The sequence below is a fragment of the Halichoerus grypus genome, chromosome 8 (assembly GCF_964656455.1).
Source record: "Halichoerus grypus chromosome 8, mHalGry1.hap1.1, whole genome shotgun sequence".
Lineage (NCBI taxonomy): Eukaryota > Metazoa > Chordata > Mammalia > Carnivora > Phocidae > Halichoerus > Halichoerus grypus.
In genome coordinates, this window is record NC_135719.1 from 24,040,181 (window position 1) to 24,062,922 (window position 22,742).

A 22,742-nucleotide genomic window follows, 5' to 3' on the forward strand; every position below is an offset into this window, starting at 1 on the left:
TATTTTTTAACTTCCTATTGTAGGTTCTATCAAGAAAATCAACAGATGAATAATTTTCAGTTTATCTTCTTTTCTGACATATGAACATATCCCTTTAAGCATGGTTTTAACTACCTCCTGCACATTTTAGTGTGTCATATTTTCATTTCATTTAATAAAATAATTTCAAATTTCCATTATGATTTAATTTTTTAATTTTGACATATACTGTTTAATTGGCAAACATTTGGTGGCTTTCTGATAAACTTTATCATTGATCTCTAGCTTTATTTCACTGTGTAACTTTAATACATGGAATTCTGTTAAGATTTGATTTATGACTCAGCATATGGTCAATTTTGATAAATATTCCATGTACTCCTAAAAATAATGTGAATTCTGAATTTGGTTGTACAGGTGGTAAATCATGTTCAAATTTTATATTACCTTTAATGATTTGTTCTTGTTTGTTTGTTATGGAGAACATGTTAGAATCAGCCAATATGGTTGTGAATTTCTTCCTTTAAATCTGCAATCTTTGCATTAGCTATTTGATGTTGTACTATTGGGTGCATACAAATTGAAAAGTATTCAGTCTTTCTGCTGATTGATCTTTATCATAATGAAATGTCCCTCTTTATCTGCAAGAATGCCTTTTGCCTTAAAGTCTATTTTATCTTATATAATTATGCCATGTTACCTTTTATTAGTGTTTAGACTTTCAGTTGTGTTCTCATATGTAAGGTGTTGATTTATTCAGATTGAGAGATTTTATTTTATAATTGACATATTTAGTCCATTTACACTTAAAATAATTCCTGGTATATTTGGGGCTTTTATTATCTATAACTTGTCATACGAGTTCTACATCCTTTATATGCCTTTCTTGCAAGTTTTTGACCTAATAAAGCTTTTTAAGATTATTTTCCAGTTCCTTCTGGAAATGACAACGTTGGTAGTTCTACTATCTTTTATTTTCCTCTAATAGTTACACAGTGATTACTTTGATTTATTAGAGTCTCATAGAAAGATAGGTTCTTAGATCACTTCCCAGGTAATGTCATAACTTTGCCAATTTCAATTCCATTACCTCGCTCCCATTTTTGTGTGTTATTTTATGTATTTGTTCTCATGAATTTTAAATCATTACCATTCTTTGTAGTCAATATTCATTTAGACTTACCTACATATTTTCCATTTTTCCTTATATCTCTTACATTTCCATGTTTCTGAGATAACCCTCCTTCTCTCTTAGGAAATGCTTTAGTACTTCTTTCAGTGTGAGCCTGAAGACAACAATTTGTTTAGTTTTGATTTTTCTAAAGGTGTTTTTATTTTTCCTTCATTTAAAAAAATTTCTGGATAGAATTCAGTTTAGTAGTTATATTCAGAAAATCTATTCAGCAACATTTATTTGGAACCTAAAATTTATCCAAAACTTGCTTTGACCATGTAACTGCCCTTTTAGGAAAACAATGGAAATAAGTTAAAGTGAAAATAAAGCAAATTGTGTAAAAATATAAATTGTATCATTATTTATAAAAGTGAAAAATTGGAAACAAGTATAAAATGCAACACTAAAGCAATAGTTTAGTAAATTATGGCAAATCCATACAATATTGTGAAAACATTAAAATAGTATCTATGAAGTACTTTTGTGAGAAAAGAAAAGTTATATTCTTATGAAATGTGGGGAAACCAAGATGCAAATTTCAATATGTTGTGTGACTTTAGTTAAATAATAATGCTGTGTGCATAGTAAAAGCCTAAAAGGATATACATAACTCAATTAACCCTCTTTATCTATGAGTAAAAGGGTTATGGATGGCTATTTTTCTGTAACTGAAATAAATGATATCCATATTTGACGATAATGCCTTAACTCTTCTTTTTTTCATTTAAATTTATAAATGAAACAAACAATAAAAATTATAGCTTTGTTAGAGGACATTTAATTTAAGGGGTTAAAATTATTATAACTGTCTTCCATACACAGAATTTCCCATGAAAGGAAAACATGGAAATATACCAAAGAGACCCATTTACACTGTCATAAATTGTTCCAAGTCCCAAATCGCTGAGAAAAATCTACCTCGCACAAGTTGCCATAAACACCTGATCCCCAAGCATAAATCTTTATGTTGAAAATGGCATCCCCTACACATTTCATCTGGAGTTAAAAGAACAGTATCCACCTTCCTTCATATACAGTATGAGTCACTTCCTAAATCTCATTAGGGACGGTAATAATGCTTTACCAACAGGAATTAATTCCATGCTAATCATATATGTCAGTGACTTTCACAGCTGCTTCACAGAAGCAAGAGTTTTGCAAATTAGTGGCTTCTTATTTGGGGAAGGTGTGGGATGGGCCAGAAGCAAAGGCATCGTTGGAACTCACATAATGTTTTCAGACTTGTTAATTAGCCTGGCAGTCTCATTTTATCATTTCATCAGAAGATGGGTCAGGGCATAAGCAGTCCTGAGGTCATCATTCTGACTTGGCTGATTAGCACTCTGCTTGTCAGATAATTGGAAAGGTCATAAAACAGTGTCTAGTCTTTCTCCTAAGGCTAAAATTATTGCCAGAAAAATTTCTAAAAGATATTCTAGGATTACCTTCCTAGTATTAGGCAGATCTGAATTTGAATACTTGGTGCCTGCTCTTTGCTGTATGGTTTTAAGGAAAGAGCTGATCTTTGTGAATCTGTTTCCTTCTCTGTGAAAATGGAAAACATGGGAACGGACAAGACAACACACATGAAATATAATGTCCAACACACAGCAAGGGTACAATAAATTTTCGTTTACTTAAATCTTCCTTCAACACTTATTGGAAAGCCTTGCCACATTGAGAGGACCAAGATTCAATGTGTAAACTAACTGGACATGTTTTCACCCCCTAGGTAATATTAGTTAAGCTGCTTTCAGCCTAGATGCAGAATGTGATATAGACATGGGGCACCAGGTGTGTGTAGGAATAGTAGAGGGAGTGAGGCTGACTCAATGGAGATTCAGGCAAAGCACAGAAACCTGAAAAGAAAGTCCAATCAAAAGACAGTACAAATTAGTTCTGTGCATTCACATAATTCACATTTACTGAGCACCTACTATATTATAGGCACAGACTTCGATGCAGAGGATACAGTGGGGAGTAAGATAAGCTCCCCCTTTCTTCGGAGCACTTACACTCTACTGCGGACAACAGGTGTGAAGACAATATCATAAGGGCTGCGGTGTGGGGCGATCTGGTATCTGTGGTGACACGGGGAGATGTCTCATGATCCTCAATCTAGGATAGCCCTGAATCAGCCTACCTGCTTTCCAATAGCAGTGATTCTACTCACATTGTGTAAAGCCACCTTGGAACAGAGGAAAGGCTAGCTGGACTGGGAGGCAGCAGAATGGCACTGAACAGGGCAGACATACTATATATTTTATTCAGTCTTAATTCCAGGCATTGGGGGAGGATGTACCTGTCCTCAAAGACACAGCCAATCATCACAGAAGTGCACAGCTATAATGAATCAATCCACACTAACTGCAGTAGAGTCATTGAGATGAGCGGCATCTTTTGGTAAAGACCCCTCTCTAGAGAAGGCTAGTTTGCCCATATGTCATGGGCAAACTGGTCTTTGAGCACCATCTCCCCAAACATATGCCTCTTTCTGGAGCTCTACTATGATCACGCTAGGATGGGCACTTCTGTGTTCTTCTGGCTGGTCAGGATGAACTAAATGTTTGAAGAGTTCAAAGGAAGCAACATTGACTTTTTTCTGGGATGGCAGGTCACCCAGAGCAGGGAGGTGATTTAGCCCGGATTTTGAGCAGTGTTGAAGATCTTGCTAGTTTGAGAGAAAAAAAAAAAGGTGAATAATCCCCCCCACACAGCTTTTCAGTCACTCTACAAATATGTGGTGACAGCCTAATACATGCCAGGCACAGCCCTACATGCTGGAGATACATTGGAGAGTCAAAGCAGACCCCGTCCCCACACCCACTGTGTGTACAGACCAATGAAGAAGGAAGACCTTAAGCAAATCAAACCAGAAATTAAATGTGACAAACATGACTGGTCCTGTGTAGGAAAGACACAGGATGCCATGGGAGGATGATTTTACCTAGTCAGAGAGGTTATCCCTAAGGAAGTGATCGAAAGGACGAGTAGGAGTTGAACAAATGTGAAGAGGGGAGGGAAGGCAGCCAGAACAGTATGCACAAAGGCCCTTAGCAGAAGGAAGTAAGGTGTGTAGCAGGGATAGAAAGAACCCAGTGCAAGTGTAGTGGACATGAAGGCAGGGAGAATGGGTGCCAGGTGAGGCTGTAGAGGTGAAGTCATCTATGGTGGGACCTTCAGGGATCTTTATGTCAAGCCACACACAACTTCAAAACTCACTGGTTCTGTGTACACTGATTATTGTGCCTCATATTCTTTTTAAATTTTTAATTAAGTTTTTTTTTTTTAATCTTGAGATAATTGTAGATTCACAATGCTTGTAAAAAATAATACAAAGAAATCCCTTGTTCCATTTACCCAATTTCCCCCAATGGTCACCTTTAGTTTATAAAACTAAAACTATAGTCCAATGTCACAACCTGTGTATTGACATTCATACAGTCAAGACACGGACAGTTCCATTACCCCAGGGATCCCTCCAGTTGCCCTTTTATAATCACCCACTTCTCTCCAGCTCCCAACTTCTCCTTCACTCACTGCTCCATTTCTGTAATTTTGTTATGTAAAAATGTTATATAAATGGAATCACAGAGTATGTAAATTTGGGGGATTCACTTTTATCACTCAGCATAATGCTTTGGAGAGTCACTCATGTTATTTTATGTATCAATAGTTTGTTCCTTTTTATTGCTTCTTTTTCTGAATTCTTGAGATGGGAGATTATTGATTTGAAACTTTTCCTCTTTTTCTAATGCATTCACTAAATGTTATAGATTTTCCTTTTAGCAATGCTTTATCTGTATCCTACAAATTTTGTTATGTTGTATTTCCTTCTATTCAATGTATTTTTTTTTTATTTCCCTTGAGACTTCCTCTTTGCCCCATGGGTTATTTAGAAGTGCATTCTTCTAATAGCACCCAATTGTTTGATATGTTCCTATTTCATTTCTATCATTGAGTTCTACTTTGATTCCATTGTGGTCAGAAAACACACTTTGTATGTTTCCAATTCTTATAAATTTGTTGAAGTTTGTTTTATAGCCCAGGATATGGTCAAACTTGGAACATGTTCTGAGGGCTCCTGAATATGATGTGTTGGGTCCTCCATCAGCTTTTGTTTACATACTTTGCACTTCTGTTGTCTGGTGCATATACAAGCACATTTAAGACTGCTATGTCTTCTTAGTAGACTGACCCATCTATCATTCTACAATGTCCTTCTCTATTTCTAGTAATTTCCTTTTCTTTGAGGTCGACTTTATCTGATATTAATATAGCCAGTTCTTCTTCTTTTTTGTATTAATGTTTGCATGATATATCTTTTGTCATCCTTTTACTTTCAACGACCTATATCATATTTGAAGTGAATTTCTTATAAACAGCATACAGTTAGGCCAGCTTTTCTAATTCATTCTGCCAACCTCTGTCTTTTAGTTGATATATTTACACTATTTTTTAATGGTGTATTTAATGTAATTACTGATTAAATCAACCAGTTTCTTTTTTGTTTTCTGTTCTCTCAGTTTTTCATGTCTTCTATTCTCTGAATTGATGTGATTTACTTGAACCAACATTTTTTTAGAATTCAACTTTAATGTATCTCTACTGTTTTGTTTTGTTTTTTACTATGTTTCTTTGTATAGTTTTTAAATGGTTGCTCTAGGTATTATATACATATGGCTTATCACAGTCATTTTATCAGTTTCAGGGAAGCATAGAAAACTTACATCCCTTTATGTTTTTTTAATCTCCTCCATTTATAACATAATCACCTTAAGTATTTTTTTCTACAAAAAATTAGAACAATTTCAGTGTATAATTTTTGTTTCAATTATCAAGCTTAATTTAGAATACTCAGGAGAAGAAGAAAAGCTTATGGTATTTACATTTTTGTTTATCATGTTCTTTATTAATTCTTTTTTTTAAGTTTTTTTTTCTTTTATTTATTTGATAGAGACACAGCGAGAGAGGAAACACAAGCAGGGAGTGGGAGAGGGAGAAGCAGGCTTCCCGTCGAGCAGGGAGCCTGACACAGGACTCGACCCCAGGGATGTTCCAAGTTTCCTTCTTTTATCATTTCCATTCTGTCTAAAGAAATTCATCCTTTCCTTTAGTGTAGATCTGCTGGTGACAAATTATTCTTCTTCTGATTTTTTTCTTCATTCCTGAAGGATATTTCAGCCAGCTTACGGGTTGACAACTCTTCTTTCAGCCCTATATCGTGCCACTTCTTTTTGGCCTCCATGTTTTCTAGTGAGAAATCCACTGCCACTTCAATTATTTTCCCCTTATAGACAATGTGTTATATTTTTCTCTGGCTGCTTTCAAGATATTTCTTTGCCTTTAGCTTTCACATGTTTAATTATGAGTCTTAGTGTGGATTTATTTGGGTTTTTCCTATTCTGGGGTTTCTTTTCAGCTTCTAGATTTGTAAGTTTATGTCTCTCGTTAAATTTGGAGGGTTTTCAGGCAATATTTCTTTTTTTTTTTTTACTTTTTTTTTCCTTTAAATTCAATTAGTCAACATATAGTACATCATTAATTTCAAATGTAGAGTTTAGTAATTCATCATTTGCATATAACACCCAGTGTTCATCATATCACTTGCCCTCCTTAATGCCCATCACCCAGTTAGCCCCCACCCTCCTTCCCTCCAGCAACCTTCAGTTCGTTTCCTATAGTTAAGAATCTTCTCATGGCTAGTCTCCCTCTCTGATTTCTTCCCATTCAGTTTTCCCTCCCTTCCCCTATGATCCTCTGTGCTGTTTCTTATATTCCACATATGAGTGAAACCATATGAAAATTGTCTTTCTCTGATTGACTTATTTCACTCAGCATAATACCCTTCAGTTCCATCCGCATTGATGTAAATGATAAGATTTCACCCTTTTTGATGGCTGAGTAATATTCCTGTGTGTGTGTGTGTGTGTGTGTGTGTGTGTGTGTGTGTGTGTATACAGCATGTCTTCTTTATTCCTTCTTGTATTGATGGACATCTGGGCTCTTTCCATAGTTTGGCTATTGTGGACATTGCTGCTATAAAAATTGGGGGACAGGTGCCCCTTTGGATCACTACATTCATATCTAGGGTAAATACCTAGTAGTGCAATTGCTGGGTCATAGGGTAGCTCTATTTTTAACTTCTTGAGGAACCTCCATACTATTTTCCAGAGTGGCTGTACCAGCTTGCATTCCCACCAACAGTGTAAGAGGGTTGCCCTTTCTCCGCATCCTCACCAACATTTGTTGTTTCCTGATTTGTTAATTTTAGCCATTCTGACTGGTGTGAGGTGGTATCTCACTGTGGTTTTGATTTGTATTTCCCTGATTCAGGCAATATTTTTTACAGTACCTTTGCAGCCCCACCCTCTTTCTCTTCTCTTTCCTGGGTTTCCATAACACAAACGTTTGTGTTATGATCCCAAAGGCTCTGTTCTTTTTCAATTCTTAAGGTTTATTTTTTTATCACTGTTGCTCAGATTTCATAATTTCTATTTTTCCATCTTCCAGTTCACTTATGCCTCTGTCTGCTCTGTTCTGTCATTGAATCATCCACTGAGATGTTTGTTTCAAGTGTCCAACTCTTGATTTCAGCTCAAGTCATGATCTCAGGGTCATGAGATCAAGCCCCGCATCATGCTCTGTGCTCATTGTGGCATCTGCTTGGGATTCTTGGATTCTCTCTCTCCTTTCCCTCTGCCCCTTGCTCTCTTAAATAAATAAATAAGAAATTCATACAAAGTCAGACCAAGGTGGACTGATCTCCCTGGGACAAAGTCCAAGCAGTCAAGCCAAGCAGCTTCCTGATGGCCACTGACCCTTGGGTGTTACTAGGAAGGTCTTATATTGGAATAACTCTGGGGGGAAAAGGAAACAACTGTTTCTTTCTCTGTGACAAGAGAAAATTAGCTTCCACTTGCCATGTGTCTCCTCACCAATGAGAAGAGTCTGGCAGTTTGCAATGGCTTTAGTGGTCATGAGTGGCAAAGCAGAAAATTAGAGAGCCCCTTCTGGCTCTACCCAAAGATTAGAGATCTTCTCATTCAATTTCTGTTCATTCTGCTGTGGTCAGGGTTTTCAATATTCTAGTGAAATCCTCTTGGCTATTTTTAGGCTAACCACAAGAAGATGTGGGAAATGTTGCAGGGATGTATTTCTCAATAGCCCTTTCCTAAAATTACCATGACATTATTGGAATGTACATTTAAAATCCTTTATGCATTAATCCACACAAAATGGCAGTGCCAAAACTTTGGAGGATGCAAAGCTGCTATCCCCCTAAGGAGAGGCGTCAGAGGGCCAAACTAGGGATCAGTTGTGTCTTCTTTACAGACTCAGAGAATCACAGAGTTGAAAGGGCCAGGCATGGAGTCTTTTAACTACCTGTCTGGGGGTGAAGAAAGGATGAGAGCACTTACCCCTATTAGGTGTGCAATGACCCTCCACATTCACGTGAACGTAAATGAAGTTATGGGGAAGTGTTAATTGTGATGAGGTATTCATCCCATCCCCTGCTGATTCAGCAGAGAACCAGCCTACGCTCCCAGCTCCCAGGGAGGAACTGAACAGGGCAAAGGCAGTCTCCCTGAGAAGGCTCCAGGCATTTGCTCCCCAGTGGATCCTGGGGAGAGATTCAGAAATAACAGTGTCTTAATCAGAAACATAAAAGTGTAAAAGGAGAATTTCCTCAAAGAAGCTGGTGGGGGATGAGGGAGAACAGTATATGTGTGGGATGGGAGTGGGACGGCAGAGCTCCCTTTGTTCTGTAAACAGCACAAGCAAAAGAAACCGTGACTGAGGCTTCATCTAGGCATGCAGGGCCCAGGCATCTTGGAAAAGTTCCAGTGTCCCGAGGATGGCTTGGAATGGCAAAGGTTCTGGGCCAGAAGTCACCCTGCTGACCCTGGTGGCAGAGAGCGCCATGTTATCCACAGATTCCAGAGTCTTGGTGTAACTTGGGAAGGGAGATGCTTGAAGGAGGGATTAGCATAGAAACTGCTGTTTTAGAAAATGCAGTGGCATCTGTTCTTCTCCCCTGGGTTCGTGGCCAGTGCTCCACCGGGGGCCACTGGGGACCTCACCGTGTACTCCCATTGATCCTGACAGCAGCCTGTGACGAGGTCACATGGCCAGGAGGCAGAAAAGTAGGCTCTGAAGTCACATGGGACTCCCCACCCACACATTTCACTTCACAGCAGATGGCCCTTACTTTCTGCCAATGGGAAGCTTTAAATAAAACACTTCTTGGAAAGTTCCAGGGGCAGAGAGACATGTACCAGGGAAGTGAGCACAGAAACTCACTAGGTGTGTACCTCTCTTCTCTTAAGAAGCCTCCACTTCTCTCCAGCTCCTGCTCCTTGGCATTGGAAGAGAAGGAGGCGGGTGTCTCTTTAACAGTCTATTCATTGCCTCTGCTCATTTCAACTCATATGAATTTGCATGTGAAAATTACCTTGCTCGGCTCCCAAATTGATGTTTGCATGTGCAAGGAGAGAGGCCTTTCTCTCTCTGAAGCTCAAGAAGACATTGCTATAAAAAAATAATTACGATTCCCATTCTGATGCTCACCCTGTGGCCCGCCAGACCTCACACATCAGAGTGTGCCGACAAGAAACCACACACGCCGGCAAGCATTCATTTTATTTTGAGCACCGGCCCTCGGAGAGAAGCGGGTATTGCTTACCTCTAATTTAGTCTGACAAAATCTATACCTTGCAATGTAATTTCTCATAATTCCTATTTCATGACACTTTCTGATATCAACTCTAATTTGATTTCATAGGTTCTAGAACCATTTTCTTCAGGCACTGGGATCCCTCCTTTCTTCCATAACTGAAGTAAGTATATAGGCACAAGGTACAAGAATAATTTTGCCGAAGTTAACAGCACAGTGCTTTGTTGATTTACCCGGGTGCGGGAGGCTCCTTCCTCAGAGCCCCTGACCATTCATTCCAGAGGAGCCCCTCTGGACCCCACTGGCTCCTTGGAGGTCCCACTCCTCTGCATCCCCCACGCTGGGGCCCCGGGCCCCATCCTTTGCCTGAACAGCATTGCAAATTTTTGTTTCCCTCCCTGGTAATTAGTCAGCCACCAACAGCTTCCTTTCCAAGGGACGCTTCTCAGAACTCGGCTCTCCTGACCCGTAAGTAGCTCTGGATTTCGCCCAGGCAGACAGAAAGGCGGGGCTCATTCCCTCCAGCCTCCTGCCTGCAACCTTGACAAGGACAACAATGAAGCAGGATAACCAGGCCCTTACTTTAAAGTCTACAAAAATGGCTCTCAACAGCATCTGCACACATTTTCAGATCTCATTCTAACCACAAGCCCACTGGGTAGATAATGGCTGTCCAAATCTGAAACAGGGAAACCCAGGGATCAGAGATTGATTTTCTCAAGATTCACAGCCAGTAAGGTGTGAAGACGTATTCTTGACAAACTCCCCCCAGCTGATGTGGCCGGGAGAAGCAAGATGTGGACATGCATGCCCTCCACACACCACGGCCTCCCAAGGGCACTGAAGGCCCCACCCCATACCCCTTTCTGCCCCTCTCCAAAAATCACAGCTACCCGGAAAAGGAGACCGAGCACGTCTAGACATGCAGACAGCGCCAAGGCTAAACAAAGGGCGGTCCGTTCACCACACTGCATGCGGATTCACTGTTTTTCATTAACACCTTCTTTGACTCAAAAAGGGGAGGCTGGGAGCCATGGCCTAGATGAGTTCTCATCTTGGACAAGGCTCCCAGCATCCAGACCATGCAGCCAACAGGCTTTCAGCCGCCAAGAGGAATTGGGAAAGAATCGGCTTCCACAAAGCGAAGGCACTCTCTCCCATGATCCCACGAACACCCAACAGCAGTGACTGCACACCTGCCCAGGGAGCTGTGTGGGATCCTGGGAATTGAGAACCACACAGACCACAAGTGATGCCGTAGACTCTGCCACAGGGCACTTTGCACAGGCAGGTTTTGATTCCGATATCTCCTCTGTAAAGTGTGTGGTGCAGAAATCATGGCTCCCAATGAATCCATGAGAAACCTGAGGTCCATACAGAATAGGTAAATAGGGATGCAGTTACCGTTCACTCAGGGATGGGCCTTGTGCTATGCCCATTTCCAAGGCTAATCTTCTAATCCTCACAATGACCTGTGATGTCCACCTTAAAGAGGAACAAGAGGGAGGCCTGGAAAGGGTATGTGACGTGCCCAGGGCCCTTAAGTCAGGTGGTGGCAAGATTAGGTTCCACGCTCCGGACTTCTGGCGTCAAGTTCAGAGTTGTCTCTACCACTCACCAAAGGCCAAAATCTTTCCCCCAAGCCTCCTGGGGAACCTCTGATGGTTCACTGACACAGACACACCCTTCAGAGGCTTGTCAGACCCCCAAATAGAGAAGGTAACACAATCTGTTAAGTGGGGTGGCTCAAAGGAGGGATCTGGATGTTATGCCCAGGGTTTAGGGTGTGTTTAGGGCCCAGACAGCAAGGAGGGTCCTGCTTGGACTATATGTGGAAAAATGCAGATTTTGAAGGAAGGCTTCCCACCAAGCTGAATGTTTTCTTGGATTTTTCTGTCCTATGGATGATGAACTCTGTTTGACAGAGGAGGCCTTCTGAGGTTGATTTTAATCCTCCAAAATAACCTGCAGGTAGAGCATGCAACAGCCAACTTATAACCCTCAGAGCACAAGTGCAGAAGGGCAGGTCTAATACCACCGTTTTGCTGGGCATAATTGGAAGCAATGAAATGGGTGATGGGGGCCAATAGAGCACAGAGTAAGGAGCAAGTATTGCTCACAGGCTTCAAATGATCAAAATTATATGGATGTCGAGGGGCAAAATAATCCATGAAGGAGAAGCTGCTGAATGTGAAGCTGGGTGGAGGGTGGGTGGCTCACGGGAGGGAAAGAAGAAATCATTACACTGTACGTCTTAAAGACACGAACCTGCTTGCCCAAGGGACACCCGTGCATTAGCTCCAGGGCCCCTGCACAGGAGGACCCTAGGAATAACCTCCAGGACAATGCAGCACACTCTCGACTCAGCCAGTGGAATGAGAGACAGTTCAGACCTCTGTTCTGGCCAACAGAGCCTGCACCCGGGGGGCGCGGGGGGAGGGGGTGGAATGCAGCTCTTCCTGCAGAGGCCAGGGGCAGCATCCATAGGGCATCAGACTTCTCTGCTCAGCCCAAGACCGAGGATCATTGAGTAATGTAAATGAGAGGTCTTTTAGGAAGATGTACCACCTGCTTTGGGTGTAGCAGATGTGAAGGCGTGGATTTCCCCAACCTGCACAATGCCTCCGGTTGCTTAGACAGAAGCCTGAAACTGTGAGCGCTGCCCCCTGCATTCACTCCAAAGGGCAACATGGCTCTGGTCAAGGAAGGGCTCTGCATGGAGACAGTGCTACCTGGCACTGCCCATCTTACAGGGGGAGTCTCTAAATTCCCAGGGGTCCTAAAGAGCAGGCCGTTGATCCCAGAGGTCCCTTGGCTCAAGGCCAACATCACACAGTTAGATCTTCCTTGCCCCACAGCCCCAAATCCTAGGCTTGTCCCCAGAGGTCTCACTCCCTTATAAGGTTTACTTGGAGCCCACTCTGGATGTTTTAGACTTCCTGAATGGAGACCAACAGAGGACACTCTAGAGGATGTCATTTCTCTACCCCAACCTATGAAGAAGGATTTGGACTAAATGGTTTCAACTTCTGCTAGGGAAATAGGCTCGAGGGGAGGAAACTAATCACCAGCCAACTTCAGGGGCTTCAGAAGCCATTTACCACCTTGGGTTTCCCAGTGCACTCAACCATGTACCAGCCCCAGGAAGTGTTCTACATCCAAAAGGCTCCATTTTGAAACCTTTCCCAGCTCCATCCTCCTCCTGTTGACTAGCAATGCATCCAGCATATTAAAGACTCCCATCAGTTACAAAATAAACAAATCCACTGCTTTGGCAAATTTCTTTTTTTTTAAGATTTCATTTATTTATTTGACAGAGAAAGACACGGCGAGAAAGGGAACACAAGCAGGGTGAGTGGGAGAGGGAGAAGCAGGCTTTCCGCAGAGCAGGGAGCCCAATGCAGGGCTCGATCCCAGGACCCTGAGATCATGACCTGAACCGAAGGCAGATGCTTAATGACTGAGCCACCCAGGTGCCCCCTTTGGCAAATTTCTTTTTTTTTTTTTTTTTTTAAGATTTTATTTATTTATTTAATTGACAGAGAGAGAGAGAGACAGCGAGAGAGGAAACACAAGCAGGGGGAGTGGGAGAGGGAGAAGCAGGCTTCCCACAGAGCAGGGAGTCCAATGCAGGGCTCGATCCCAGGACCCTGGGATCATGACCTGAGCCGAAGGCAGTCGCTTAACCGACTGAGCCACCCAGGCGCCCCCCCTTTGGCAAATTTCTTATGACTTGAGCATCCCCTTGCCTATTTTGCAGAGGATGGCGCTGCATGATCAAGGTCAATTTCAAATATTTTCACATTAAAAAAAGTAATTGGTCCAGGAAGTGGGCGGGGCTCTGGGGTTTGGAGGAGACAGGGCTGAAGCAGCTAGTCCTGCAGATTGTCCAAACAGGAGGGAGCCTGGGGTTTAGAGTTTTCTGTCCTGAGGAAGCGTGGGCCCCCAGGAAGGGGACACTGGTGGACATCTAGGGATGCGCTTCAGCAGCTAAACCTCAGGCAAGAGTCAAATGGCATCAGGAGGCTGCTGCCCCCATCTCCCCCCACAGGGGGCCATGCTGGCTTGGAAACCGAGCACAGCCCTGGGGTTTAGTGGGCACCAACCACAGAGAACCCTTGCCAACTGTTCCAATATGTATGAGTCCCCTGCAGCCTTCACATGGAGGCTGGGGAAAAGGAGAATGTCCCTAAAAGAAGTGTGCTTAAATTTCTTACCTCACAGGTGCATGGGGGTCCAGAGTCACATCTATTGAGATTTGCAGAAATAGAGTATTAAGACGTTCTTTACCTTGAGCCTCATGGTAATTGCACATTCAAACTGCACCCCACAAATAATACCTACCAACAATTTGTGGAACCTGTTTTCTGCAAAATACTCATTAGGAAAAGCTCGTGTGGGTAGACTTTGTCCTTTCCCCAAGTTCCTGACTTTCCTTCCCTCGCATTATAAATAAGTTAATGAACGGTGTTGTTTTAGCGACCAAATCTATATGACCTCATACACGGCTGATATCAGCATTCTGTCAAACATCTGGATGAAAAGTGAAGACTTCATTTGGCTCCCTTCACTTCACATTTTGAGATACCTGGATACCTGACCTCCCGCACTGGCAGCTACAAGTTTCTCTCATTAATTTCCTCACCGCTTTGGCCTAAAGTAAACTTTTTAAATCTACTCATCCCAGTTTTCCGATGGCAAATTACCCGTGACCTGAGTTTTAGAAGATAATCTTAAGATTATGAAATGTCCTGAGAAAATGTTTACAGTATATTGATAAGCAAAATGCAAGCCACCGAACAGAATGTTCCATGTATCCAGCCACGTCTCATGATCCACGGTGGTCACGTTCTGCAAAGTGGCCATGGACCCTGAGCCGCTGCTGAACCACTGCTCCGAGGGAGAATAAAGGTTTGATTCCTCTGGTCACATGTTCGTCAACTGCATCAATATGCAACCTTGTTTTACGTGCATTTCCATACAAAGACACCTTATTTAATATATATTGCTGACTCACAAACCTTAAACTCACTGTCCCTAGCTCTGTCACTCCTGCCTCAATGAGGCTTATCTGGCACACGTATTTTCTCCATAAGGCACGTCGTGGACGCCTTGCCCCTAGGAACACGAGACAGCGTTTCGGTGCTACCCTTGGGGGCCATTTTAAACAGCAAAATCAAAAAAGCACACAAATGCAGAAAATGTGACCAAATAGACTTCAGAGGAACTTGTTTATGGGATGAGCACTGAAACAAGAAGGCAGACTGCCGCTGCGTTCAACCTGAGCATCAGGCAGCCCTGGGCACGTCCACTCGTGCTCGTGACCATGCTGAACGTACTGATTTGGAGTTACAAATCTATTTCAGCGAGTAGGTGAATTCGCAAATACTGAGAATCAACAGAACTGCTTCTACAATCATCAAAAGAATTAACGAACATAAAAAAAAGTTAGCTAAGCCAACATGAGGGATGGAGGGTAATGATTTTTTATATCTAGCATGTACTGAGCATCCGATGTTCTGGGCAGGGACATCAAAGCTTCTCTCCCTGAATTCGGCACTCTTGCTCCATTCCACTGATTGTAGATAATGAATATAATTGGGTTTTTCCTTCTGATTCTACTCCCCTCTATAGACCCTGTAAATGTTACAAGAAAAAAGTGCCCCATCTCCTTTTTACGGTAAATTTCTGAATATAAGGGGGCCACACCCCATTTTCCTAATGTGAAGATTTTAATATAACATTATTAACGCATGCAAATAAACCTGTAATGTTTTGGATTACAATTTAGCTGTGCATAGGTAATTTAAATCTCACATATCACCGAGTAAGATATTATTTTTCAAAGATTGCTTTTTTTGCTCTTTAAATATGTCATAATGCAATTTTATTCCAATTGCCCACATGCTTCATCATCCACTTCTCTACATCCCTGGAACCTGTTGTTGAGCCAACCCCATGCGATTTTCCAGAGATGTCAATCGCCCTTCGATCCAAGTTGTCCAAGATAGGAACTCTTCTAAACCATAAACAATACAATCACTCTGATTTTTATCCCAAGCTACAAATCCCCACTGGCATGACATCGGGACACTGATTTCCCCCAGGTCTCCTGGAGTGATCTGACACAATGTTTCTTTTTAAAAGATCTTTCAAAAGCTAGTTTACAATTAATGGCACTTGAAAAAGTGAAATCTTTTCCCTAAGGATAATTACTATTCCTGCATTAATACTCTCTCCCCCTCCCACTCCCTCTCACTAATTCTTCCTGGTGACCTCTACAGGCAACCCAACTAGAACTGACTGAGATCTGTAAAAGCTAATGTGGCTTTCCTATGCAATACTTACTGTTCAAAGTCATTAAGAGGCTGCCTGGTAATAGAAGAGAATTTGGAATGATTTGAATAGAGTATACCTCCCTCCTTTCCGTAGGATGGTTTGAGGGGGAGGAGGCACCTTTTCCTAACATTTGGGTATATGTTGCAATTTAATTCCAAGGAACTTGGGAAAAGGCCTCTCTATGGGCCATAGACCCATTCTAGAAAATCTGACCTTCAGTTTCTCAAAGTTTAACAAGCCGTGCCTTTACTGTACTCGTTGCTGAGTAAAAGCTAACAGGGAGACAGCAACCAGAACAATGTGACTGACTCTTTGCCACGTGTCAGGGACACGTGTCCCTGACACGTGGCCCACCTCATCAGCTTGCAAGGCACATGCCGATTGGGTGCAGAGCATTTGGAAACCTGCTTCAGAGTCTGAGTTCCATTGAGAACAAAATCTCCAGGGAGGCAAAAAATTGGGGTAACAGGATTTGATGAGAAACAACCTGCAGCAAACCCCAAGTAGGTGAGGCTTATTTTCCATAAACTTGGCTCTGAGAAGGACGGCCACATCTATTCACTGAAGTTCTCCACTCCCCCACCTGACCAAATCCTCCCCTCGATCAAAAATGGACAAGAGCTGTAAATAGCTCACAAACAAAGAACCACAATGGATATTTATGGTCTCATTAACAATAAGAGAAGTGAAATTAGGGCGCCTGGATGGCTCAGTCGTTAAGCGTCTGCCTTCGGCTCAGGTCATGGTCCCAGGGTCCTGGAATCGAGCCCCGCATCGGGCTCCCTGCTCCGCGGGAAGCCTGCTTCTCCCTCTCCCACTCCCCCTGCTTGTGTTCCCCCTCTCGCTGTGTCTCTCTCTGTCAAATAAATAAAATCTTAAAAAAAAAAAAATAAGAGAAGTGAAATTAAAAAATGGAACATAATTTTCACAATAAAGTTGGCAGAAACAAAAAAAATTAAACATATGTTGGGAAGGATGTGGCATTCTCATGGATTGCTGGCAGGAGTTTACATTGGTTCAACTATCATGATGGAAATTAACAACTTCCAAAATTAAAAAGGTAGACACCTTATAATTCAGTAATTGTAATGACAGCTATTACTGTACAACATATTCATGCTGCATTGTTTATAATAGCAAAAGATTAGAAACCAATAGGGAGCAAATTACATAAATGATGGCATATACACGAAAACTCTTCAGCCATTACAAAGAATGAGACATCTCTGTGTGCAATCATATGGCATGACCACTAAGATAAACTGTTAAGTGAAAAGAACAAGATGCAGAACAGTATGAATCACATACTATCATGTATTGAGGCAAAAGAAGACTGTATGTACACATTTTTGTAATTGCAGAAAATATTTTCTAGAGAATATTCTCTTCCCTTCTCCCTCTAAGTAAATCTGGTAATAGTGATTGTTTCCAGGAAGAGGAACCAGATCACAAGGATTCATGGGAAGGAGACTTATTTTTCATTCAATAGTCTCTAAAACCTTTGGAACTATGCACATATATTACTAGTTGTGAACAACAACATTAAAATAACCTGAAGATAGAAAAGACAAGGCACGGACTGGGAGAAAATATTTGCAAAACACATATCTGAGGGGCGCCTGGGTGGCTCATTTGGTTAAGCGTCTGCCTTCTGCTCAGGTCATGATCCCGGAGTCCCACGATCAAGCCCCACATCAGGCTCCCTGCTCAGCAGGGAGTCTGCTTCTCCCTCTGCTCCTCCCCCTGCTCATGAGCTTGCTCTCTCTGTCTCTCTGTCTCAAATAAATAAATAAAATCTTAAAAAAACACACATATCTGATAAAGGACTCACATCCAAAATACATAAAGACCTCTCAAAACTCAATAATAGGAAAATAAAAGAAAAACAATTTTTAAATGACAGGAAAATATTACATAAACTGACACTCCAAAGAAGAGATATATTTGACAAATAAGCATATAAAAAGATGCTCACCATCATTAAGGAAGTGCAGATTAAAACCACAGCGACCTAACACTACACACATATTAGAATGGCTATTACTTTTTTATGACAATACCTAGAGCTGCTGAGCATATGGAGCAACTGGAACTCTCCCGATGTTGATAGGGATGCAAAACTCTCCCGATGTTGATAGTTGTTCAGCTACTTTGGAAAACATGTTTCCATGTTTTCTGGTAAGAGTAAACATACATCTACCACGTGTCCTAGCAATCTCACTCCCGGGAATTTACTCTAGACAAATGAAAACATACATCCACACACAGACCTGTATGTTCCCAGAAGCTTGATTTGGAATTGGCAAAACGAGAGAAGACCCAAATGTCCCTCAAATGGTGAATGGATAAATAAACTGCAGTATATTCATACAATAAAATACTACCAAAAACAAAAATAAGAAAGAAAGAAAGAAAGAGAGAAAGAGAGAAAGAGAGAAAGAAAGAAAGAAAGAAAGAAAGAAAGAAAGAAAGAAAGAAAAAGAAAGAAAGAAAGAAAGAAAGAAAGAAAAAGAAAGAAAGAAAGAAAGAAAGAAAGAAAAAGGAGAGAGAGAGAAAAAAAGAAAGAAGGAAAGAAAGAAAGAAAGAAAGAAAGAAAGAAAGAAAGAAAGAAAAAGAAAGAAAGAAAGAAAGAAAGAAAAAGAAAGAAAGAAAGAAAAAGAAAGAAAGAAAGAAAGAAAGAAAAAGGAGAGAGAGAGAAAAAAAGAAAGAAGGAAAGAAAGAAAGAAAGAAAGAAAGAAAGAAAGAAAGAAAGAAAGAAAAAGAAAGAAAGAAAGAAAGAAAGAAAGAAAGAAAGAAAAAGAAAGAAAGAAAGAAAAAGGAGAGAGAGAGAAAAAAGAAAGAAGGAAAGAAAGAAAGAAAAAGAAAGAAAGAAAGAAAGAAAGAAAGAAAAAGAAAGAAAGAAAGAAAGAAAGAAAGAAAGAAAGAAAGAAAGAAAAAGAAAGAAAGAAAGAAAGAAAGAAGAAAGAAAAAGGAGAGAGAGAGAAAAAAAGAAAGAAGGAAAGAAAGAAAGAAAAAGAAAGAAAGAAAGAAAGAAAGAAAGAAGAAAGAAAGAAAGAGAAAGAAAGAAAGAGAAAGAAAGAAAGAAAGAAAGAAAGAAAGAAAGAAAGAAAAAAGAGAGAGAGAGAAAAAAAGAAAGAAGGAAAGAAAGAAAGAAAGAAAGAAAGAAAAAGAAAGAAAGAAAGAAAGAAAGAAAAAGAAAGAAAGAAAGAAAGAAAGAAAGAAAAAGGAGAGAGAGAGAAAAAAAGAGAAGGAAAGAAAGAAAGAAAGAAAGAAAGAAAGAAAAAGAAAGAAAGAAAGAAAGAAAGAAAGAAAGAAAGAAAGAAAGAAAAAGAAAGAAAGAAAGAAAGAAAGAAAAAGGAGAGAGAGAGAAAAAAAGAGAAGGAAAGAAAGAAAGAAAGAAAGAAAGAAAGAAAGAAAAAGAAAGAAAGAAAGAAAGAAAAAGAAAGAAAGAAAGAAAGAAAGAAAGAAAGAAAAAGAAAGAAAGAAAGAAAGAAAGAAAGAAAGAAAGAAAGAAAAAGAAAGAAAGAAAGAAAGAAAAAGAAAGAAAGAAAGAAAGAAAGAAAGAAAGAAAGAAAGAAAAAGAAAGAAAGAAAGAAAGAAAGAAAAAGGAAGAAAGAAAGAAGAAAGAAAGAAAGAAAGAAAGAAGAAAGAAAGAAAGAAAGAAAGAAGAAAGAAAAAGGAGAGAGAGAGAAAAAAAGAAAGAAAGAAAGAAAGAAAGAAAGAAAGAAAGAAAGAAAGAAAGAAGGAAAGAAAGAGGGAGAGAGAGGGAGGGAGGGAGGGAGGAACTAAGTGCTCTAAGAAAACAACATGGATGAGTCTCAATGGCATCATGCTAAGTAAAAGCAGCCTGACACAAAAGCCTACATACTGTTCATGCCACTTGTGTGGCTTTCTGGAAAAGTCAAAACCATAGGGACAGAAAACAGGTCAGTGGTGACCGGGGCTGGGGAGGACAGAAGACTACAAAGGGGCAAGAGGGACCTTCACAGGGTGAGGCGCTGATTGTTACACAACTGTATACCTTTGAAAAACTGACTGAATTTGACTCTATGTAAATGACTCCTTGATAAACATGATATCTCAAGCTCACTGTGGGTAGCAAGGCTGACTATCACACTGTTTCTGAACAGAGCAGAAAGGGTCATGAAAAACTCAGACAACTCTGCCCCTGATCCCCTGGGAACACGCCCGGCTGTCTCCCGCCCGAAGATGCTAAAGTCTCTGCAAACTCATATGGGGTCCTGATTCAACTGCATTGCCTCTGGGGAAGAGCATTTAATATTCTCCACCCCAAACACTGAGCCACAATATTATCTTTCCCCATTGGGCAGAGAGATTTCAAGTATGAATGTAATCTTAATTAAATGCTCCTCTTTTCAGTTGGGTTATGAAGACAGTTGCACCAAGGTCGGAAGGAGATGGGAGAATTTGATTAAAGTCAGTCACTGTGAAAACAGCGTTAGTGTAGATGTGGAACTTAAAAAAAAAAAAAAAAAAAGGATATGACAGGTACACTTTTTATAACCTTGTCCGTTGCATTGATGATCACGCTCTCAATGGGCTTTTCTATTTTGACTTCCCAGTACGTTCATAATGTACTACAAACACAATCATTTGAAGCAATTCATTTAAATGATGTTCAATTTTAAAATATGAGCTCAAAGAAAAAACAAAACAAAACACACCTACCCCTATTCAGAGGCCCCGCTAAGTTGCTTTGTCTTCAAGAACTGCGAATGACTAGTACCTCTTGGCTACCGGTTTCACGACTCTGACAGCTGAAATAACACGCTCATGGCTTGCATCCTTCTTGCCTGTTTGGGGTTAGGAAAATAATGGTCAGGTTATGCATGATATTTTCTAAATTAACTCGAGCCCTGCGTTTGTCTAGAGCCCTAAAAGGTTCAGTCACAGGCCGGGTACCCGAGGGGGTGGCAGGCACAAGCCGAAGGTTCTGCCTGACTGGGCACCATTGTCATGAGGAGCCAGGTGTCACCCCTTGTAATGTAAAGGAGTAAAATAATTTAATCTTTTAAGATAGACTCAATGAATCCATTCTACCCTGAAAGAGATAAATTGGTACATAAAGTATAAAAAGGAGTCCCTGTGATAAGCATGTTCTATCTGCCTCGTGTCTGTGAAACGGACGTGAACGTAACACTGATTATGAACATCTTGAAGTTTAAAGCTGTAAATGAAGGAGGAGGAGGAGGAGAAGAGGAAGAAGCTGTTGCTGATATCATGGCCATTTCAGCAATGCTTCCCCAGAATCCAGCTGTCTTCCTGGGAATGGCACAGGAAGGGGGCCTGCCCCAGGGGAAACAGGAAGGCGCCAAAGGGCCTTTGGTTTGTTCCCTCCTGAGCCTCCCCAACAAAACAGAACTCAAGCTCCCGGATGATTTAGGCTGCTGGAATTCCTTTCCTTTATTCCACCTATAATAAAAGTCAAATTCCAATAACATAAAGTTACTCTAAGTTTGTGGGGTTGGTGAATTGTACCCAGAGGGCAGACTTCCTCAAATGTCATTGAAATGGCAGAGAAGGCATTTTTAGGGAGGTAAGATGATGAGGACAAAGAGGAGAGAAAGCAACAGTGGAGAAGTTTATTGCCCTCTCTTAGAAGCTGGAAGGTTGGATGAGGCAGGGCAAGCTGGTCCAGCAAAGGCCTGGACACAAGGGCAGGCACCGAAGTTGGGGGAGTGGGGAGGCAGAAGCACCACAGTTCTCCCCTCCGACCCTGAAATGGAGGGTCTGTGGGCCCCAAGACACCATCCAACCCATCCAGTGACTACTGGCTTCCCCTCCTGCAAGGCCTTGGCGATCATTCTGGAAAAACAAAGAAGTCCTGGGCTCAGGGAAATGGTCACAGCCATGTAAAGATGAGAACTGGAAATAGGGACCAGGGGCAAGTCCACATCTGAGTGGGGGGAAGGTAAGACCCCCTTCCTGCCCTTGCAAGTTGCTCTTCCCCATCCGTAAGACACCATTGAGCGTGTGCAGTCAGGTGAGGGAGAAGACTGACACGTAGGATTCCCTCCTCCAAAAGCTGTTCTTGGTATTTAACTTTTCTCTCTAATTTGATTCATATTTATGAAAAGTGTCATTATGTGTCAAGAGCGAAGTGCATGGAGGCCATGGCTGTTTAGACAATGGAATACTGGATAGTTTATTCACAGATACAATGTATATCAGAGCCACAAGGCAGATGGATAGGTTTTTTTCCTATACGTGCATACCTATGATCAAGTTTAATTTAGGGGCACCTGGGTGGCTCAGGTGGTTAAGCATCTGCCTTCAGCTCAGGTCACGATCCCAGGGTCCTGGGATCGAGCCCCACGTCAGGCTCCCGGCTCAGGGGGGAATCTGCTTCTCCCTCACCCTCTGCCTCTCCCCCTGCACCTGCTCTCTCTCTCTCTCTCTGTCTCAGATGAATAAATAAAATCTTTAAAAAAATAAAATAAAAATAAATTAAAAAATAAAGTCTAATTTATAAATTAGGCATAGTAAGAGATTAATAACAGTAACAGTAACAATAATAGAATAGAATAAGAGCAATATATTATCATAAGATTT

The 22,742-nt window shown here is 41.1% G+C and overlaps 1 long non-coding RNA gene across 1 annotated transcript in view; it reads right to left on the minus strand.

The window, feature by feature from the left end:
* Positions 1 to 22,742, minus strand: part of LOC144382742 (uncharacterized) — an 85,697-nt gene that overhangs the window by 5,248 nt on the left and 57,707 nt on the right. Inside the window, exon 3 of the long non-coding RNA XR_013450128.1 lies at positions 20,859 to 20,983. This is a non-coding gene — a long non-coding RNA (uncharacterized LOC144382742). The remainder of the gene's footprint in view (positions 1 to 20,858; positions 20,984 to 22,742) is intronic.